A 6,690-nucleotide genomic window follows, 5' to 3' on the forward strand; every position below is an offset into this window, starting at 1 on the left:
TTCCTTCCTTCCTTCCTTCCTTCCTTCCTTCCTTCCTTCCTTCCTTCATTCCTTCCTTTCACAAGGAAATGTATAAAATATTCACCAAAGTTTGATTAGTATATACACAGCCACTACAAATTTAAGTCTGAATAGTGGAATTGTGTGAAAGATCAACAGATATTGCCAGGGAGGGAAAAAAGAAAGAGAAGGAGAAGGGGAATGGGAAAGGAAGGGAGGAAAGGAGAAAGAGAAAGAGAGAGGGAAAGAAAGAGAAAGGAAAGGATATAGAAATAAAAGGAGGAATACATTTAACATTGAATGTGTTGTCCTTTGTCTCCTCTCAGGAGATATCAATATATGAAATGTGACTTATATAAGGACTTCTTACTATGACTATTTTCTTAATCTGTTGTCAAAGACAACTTTGTTAGATGTTACAGAAATGATTCTCTCTTATGGGAACCTTAGTTATCTATTGCTATTCTTGATGAAGGCTTACAGAAAGATGTGGGGGAGAAATTAAAGAAATACAGGTGAGCTGGAAGTTCAATAAACCAGGAATAGAGAAAATATTTTATATGTTTAAGATGAAGATACTGAGGAAGGGATATAGAGAGATTTAGTTATATTGTGTCTGACAGTACTATGAAGGAAATAAATACTGGCTAAAGGGCATGAAAACATTCACATCATAAATGAAGTCCTTAAAAATTCAATTATATTTAAGAGTTGATCTTGTATATTTTCAGGGACAACTTCCATCTTTGTTGAGTGAAGGAAAAAAAAAGTTTTCGAAGGGGAGGTGTGAAATGCATTGCTGGACTGAGGAATAGCTCCTACAAATGCAGAGAGGTAAAAAAAAAAATAGATCTCCTAGATCCCAATTAATGCAACGACAACGACAAAAAAAAGACAATTGAGTGAAGAGGTTGAATGTAATTGGATTTGCACCGTTCAAAGTTGTCATTATGTAAAATATGGTAATTAGTACAATCACCTTAAGGTTTCATTATTTGCACTTATTAGGACCTAATTTTTATAAATTTGGAGCATGGCTGGTAGTCCAGTTTGAATGAAACATCAAGTTCATGAAGGGGATTAGTAGGAAATAAGATGAGAAAGGCCCAAGGTACCAGGTTTTAGAAGGTTTAACAAAGGAGTTTGCATTTTATCCTATAGAAATTGGGATGCTACTTTTTTTTCTACTTTTGTTTAAAAAAAGTTGCATTCAAACTTGTGTCTTGAGAAAATTATTTTGGCAGTAGATAGATTCAGAAAGAAGGATGATAATAGCAGAGAGGCCAATTTGGAGGTTATCACAGTGTGGTTAAGTAGACACATCCAAGAGCTGGTTTCCCTACTTTATTATTTGTTCTTCTTATGCTCAGTATCCTGAATTGAGACTTTGGAGGCCTAAATTTTATGTCTAATCCTGTCAATAACTGTAAGGATATATTCAAACTTGAATCTTGAGAAAATTATATATATATATATATATATGTGTGTGTGTGTGTATTTTACACACATAGTATGTATATATATATGTATATGTGTATATATATGTATATATATATATATAGGGTGTGTGTATGTATACGTATGTGTGTGTGCACTAGACATTTTCTCTTCTCCTTTCTCTAGTTAAATTCCTTGAAAAATCTACCTACATGCCTCTACTCTTATCCTATACTCTCTTACATTTAATTTCTTAACATTTTCAGTCTGGCTTCTGACTCCATAATTAAATTAATACAGATCTTTTCAAAGTTACCAGTGATGGCTTCATTGATAAACCTAAAGCATTTTTTTCCCTTGATCTTCATCCTCCTTGACACTTTCTATCACCTTCTTTTCCTTCGTGCTTCCTTCCTTCTTGGTTTCCATGGCAGTACTCTAACCTGGCTCTCCTCTTATCCATCAAACCTTTCCTTCTCTGTCTTCCTTGCTGGATATTTTTTTTTAATTTTTACTTTTTTTGCTTTTTGTAGGGGGGAGGTAGGATAATTGGGGTTAAGTGACTTGCCCAAGGTCACACAGCTAGTAAGTGTTACACGGCTAGTAAGTGTTAAGTGTCTGAGGCCAGATTTGAACTCATGTCCTCCTGACTTCAGGGCCTCTATTCACTGCACCACCTGGCTGCCCCCCTTGCTAGATCTTTAACCTTGTCATATCTACTACTGGAGAATTAGTAGTTTTTTGTTCTGGGCCTTTATTCTTCTATATAACTTTGCTTTATAAGATTATTAGCTCCCATAGATTCAAATATAATCTTCATGCATATGAGTCTCAAATATATGTATCCAGTCCAAACTTCTCTGTTGATCTCTGGTCATGTCTCCAATTGCCTTTTGGACATCTCAAATGTTCTGCTGACATCTTAACCTTAGCAAGTCCAAACCTGAATTCCTTATCTTTTCCTCAAACCCTCCCCTTTTCCTAAATTTCCTTTCACTTTTGAGGGTACCATCCTTGCTTGTTCACTTGGTTTCAAAACCAAGGTATTATCCTCGACTGCTCACCCTCTCTTATCCCCTATATTCAATCTGTTGTCAAGGACTGCCGATTTTACCTTTATTACATTTCTCACAAATGTACCTTCTCTCCTCTGCAGCTGCCATCATCTTGGTTCAGGCACTTATCACTTGCACTATTGGAAGAGTATATTGATTGATCTGCCTGCCACAAGTCTCTTCCCACTTTAATCAATTTTACAATTAGCTTTCTCAGTCCCCTTTAATGCTAGTGCCTTTGCTAATAATCTTCAATTTATCATGTATATAGTTTGTTTTTATATAGTTATTTGTGTGTTATATCCCCCAGTAGACTGTGAGTTCTTTGACAGATTGTTTTGAGAGAAAGGATTGTTCTTTGCCTTTCTTTATATCTCTAGTACTTACAATAGTTCCTGGGATATAGTAGGTGCTTAATAAATGCCTGATGACTGACCGACTGACTGTCTGGTCTGGCCCTGATAATAGACTAGATCTACCTACATTACACATAGTGATACAACGGCTAATTATGTCAGCAACTGAGACTCTTTTCCTTTTTTAAGATGGTCCCTTTCCTTTTTGTCTGCATATTAGATTATAGCACTGATAGTTAGTTATAAATATCAGTTTGCACTTATTTTATATTTTAAGGGACCTTTTTGTGAGTTTTCATGGTCATCTTTCTTTTAAAAAATTGTTGTATAATCGAAGTATAATTAAGCAACCATAGCCAGAAATATTTAAACCTATGCTACTTTCTAATTTTAAGTAAGACCGATTGAAAACACAAATATTATTTGTATAACCTGGGATTATCTAAGAATACTCAGACTGTCTAATGTGGAGGCAACATGAGAGGCCTCTTCAGGAATGCAGCAGTCAATAAAAAGAAGACTCACTCACCTGTGTGATGGGGGATACAGAGGTCTCCATGTTAGAAAATCTGGGCATGCTCCAACGGTCTCCTGGGGCACCTCTATTTTCAGCAGTCTGAATATACAGACAAACCTTTCAAGGCTAGGGTATTGGGTATTACTGACCTATTTTAAAGCCTTTCCTAACATTGTGGTACTCCTCACTTTTGCATTGTGTAATTCATTACACATTGGAATGTGTTCAGACCTTTGAGGAGACAGTTTTCCACATGTAGGATGCTAGGGAACTAATTTTAGGAAAACATTATGAAATAAAAGGAAAGCACCTTAGATAATGATAATAAAAACTATAACAGCTAGCATTTATGTAGTGTCTACAATGTGTCAGGCACTGTGCTGAGAGATTTACAAATATTATTTCATTTGATCCTCACAACAACCCTGGGGGTAGGTACTATTATTATCTCCATTTTACAGAAGAGAAAATGAAGACAAAGTTGTGATTTGTCCAGTTATACAACTAGTAGGTATCTAGCCCTTGGAAAGATTTTTGAGTGTGTGCAGACATTCTGTAATTGGTTCTTCTCAGCTAACCAAATTTTGAAGAGGAGGCTTTTTCATTATATGCAGACATATTCATATTCCCTTCAGTCATGGTATCTTGGCCTCCTTAGTCTTAAGGGAGGCTCAGTCATGGTGGCTAGGTAGCAGAGTGAGTAAAGGGCCGGTCCCAGAGTCAGGAGGACCTGAGTTTGGATCCAGCCTCAGACATTTAACACACACACACACACACACACACACACACACTAGCCGTGTAACCTTGGACAAGTTACTTAACCCCAATTGCTGTCCAAAAGGCAAAAAAAACAAAAAAATAAGGGGAGCCTCAGTGACCAATGAAAGGTCGGTACAATATAATAAATCCAAAACTTCCAGAGGGCTCTTTTACACACTACAGCTCAAAAATCTGGGCTTCACAACCAGTACAAACTGTTGTTGCCAAATATGACTTGACTGCTACTAACTAGGTTCATGACAAATAGGGGAACATAGGACTTGAACCAAAGTCATAGCATGGTATCTGAGTATCTGAGAACCTTGAGGGGAATAGATATAAAAGGCCAAGACCTGAAAGAGCAGTACTAGCGCAATCATCACTACAGATGAATCCATTGTAATAATGGTAATTAATAATATAATAATTTTGCTGCGTGCATCTTGGTACCTAAGCCTGTACTCACGAATCCAAGGATACTCAGGTAAAGGAAGTAACAGAGTAGAGTGCAGTCCTTGCAAAGATCAATGGACACAAAGTGTTGCTAATCTGACTTAAGTTCTCGGCTCCAAGGCTACATGTTGTAATGATAACCAAACTGGCATACCCAGGATGGATGCTAAAACAGTTTCTTAGATCTCCTTTACTGGAAAAAGAACTGTCTAAGGGGCCTAGAATCTTTTTTATTTAATTACATTCACAGATTCAGGGGAAAAGTCAGCACCCTGAACTTCAGAGAAAATAGAGAAGAAATACAAGCAGAGAAATAAAGACCAACAGATGGGGCTCTGATTACCTGAATCATAACAGTATTACTATGTACTTTACATTCTTCCCTGGATCAAGAAAGCCTTTACATCTAAGCAGTTGGAGAGCTCTGAACATATGACCATTCAGAATCTCAACCAGGGAATAACAAGACCATTCTCATAAGTGAGCCCCCAAAGCAAAATACCAATTCATAGTATGTATGCATGTGTGTGTATATGTGTGTGTGTGTATATGTATATGTATGTGTGTATGTATGTATGTGTTATGGGAATGGGAATCTAAATCTTCCCTTCCCCTAGGCTCTTTGATAGGCTTAAGTCACTCTGAGATTCTTCCCAGATTTGAAAATATACTCTGCCCCCTAATAGTCTGACTGTGGTCACCTGGAGCCTGTGGTGGGAGGCTTGTTTTTCAAGAATGCCTACACCTTGGTGCTTTGTGATTGGGCAGTGAGTCAAGAGGATTGTGACATTCTCTGAGCCAGGAGAAATCTGTATAAACCCTGATGTGAGATTTTGTTTTGGGGTTTACTTTGAGAAGATTCATACGATTTGACCAGATGAGACTCTGGGCAGCCGTTGAGTCCCCCTGGCTTTGAAAACCCAGATGTTGGTGCTGCCCTCTCTGGTAACTGTCTAGATATGGATGTAATGGTCAGACAGTTGGAAGCCTGTCTGATGATCTGATTCTCTGTCTGCTTGTAACTTGTTTGTATTCTCTGAAGTTCAGGGTGCTGAACTTTTTCCTCTGAATTAGGTAAATGACATATGTTTGATTAAAGCAAGATCGTCAACCCATTTTGAGTTGCTTTCCTTTAGAAAAGCAGATCTAAGAACCTGTATGGCAGCCACCCTGGGTATGCTGAGGTGCTTGCTGCTACAGTATGTATGTATGTATGTATGTATGTATGTGTGTATACACATACCTATATGTATGTGTATATATACATATATGTATGTATTGTGTATATATACATATATATACTTCTCAGAACCAGAAGGTATCACAACTCTTGTGACTCAATCAATGCCTTTTAGAAATTAGTAAAATATGTGAAAGCCTTCCAACAAGCAAGTCTCCCCTAAGCAAGCTTCCCTTCAAGAGCTTCATGTAAGACTTATCAATGGGTGGGGAAGAATCTATATCCCATTAACAATACACAGGTACAGAAATATCTATAATGATAACACTTAGTATTTCTGATTACATCTGATATGTCCTAAGGGATGTAAGTTTGAACTATGACTATGTTCAGGGTAGAAAGTTAGAATTAGTCCATAGACCCAAAGGTCACCAGATCACAAGTGAACAAAGGAAAGCCAAGATCCTCATGTTCTCCCAATTACCTTACTAACCTTAAGATTCTAGGTCAGTATGTATCAACGGGAATGAAGTAATAAAAATAAGATATATAAGCAATATTTTTATCAATTTAAAGCATAAAAAGAGCCCCAAATTTCCTGTACATATTCAATGAAAAAAACATTCTTCCTGTGTGAGGTAGCAAGGAATCTTGAGAAAGGTTCTGGCTTGATGTCAGGATTGTGTTTGGATAAATTGGCTCCAGAACTTATTAATTGTATGTCATGGGGCAGGACATTGAAACTCCATTTCTTTATCTTTTCAATGGAGAGGAAAATACAAGGATGGTGTCTTCTCAAGCACTATGTAAATGTTTATGTATTATAATGGCGAGTATTTTTATTGTGGTCTTAAGAAATTAAGCTAATCTTCAGGCCTTGAGCTGAAAGAAAGAGAGAAAGAGAGAGAGAGAGAGACAGAGACAGAGACAGAG

This window comes from Petaurus breviceps, unplaced genomic scaffold, assembly GCF_028583685.1.
Source record: "Petaurus breviceps papuanus isolate PSGF00001 unplaced genomic scaffold, PetGlider_PUasm1.0 47, whole genome shotgun sequence".
NCBI lineage: Eukaryota > Metazoa > Chordata > Mammalia > Diprotodontia > Petauridae > Petaurus > Petaurus breviceps.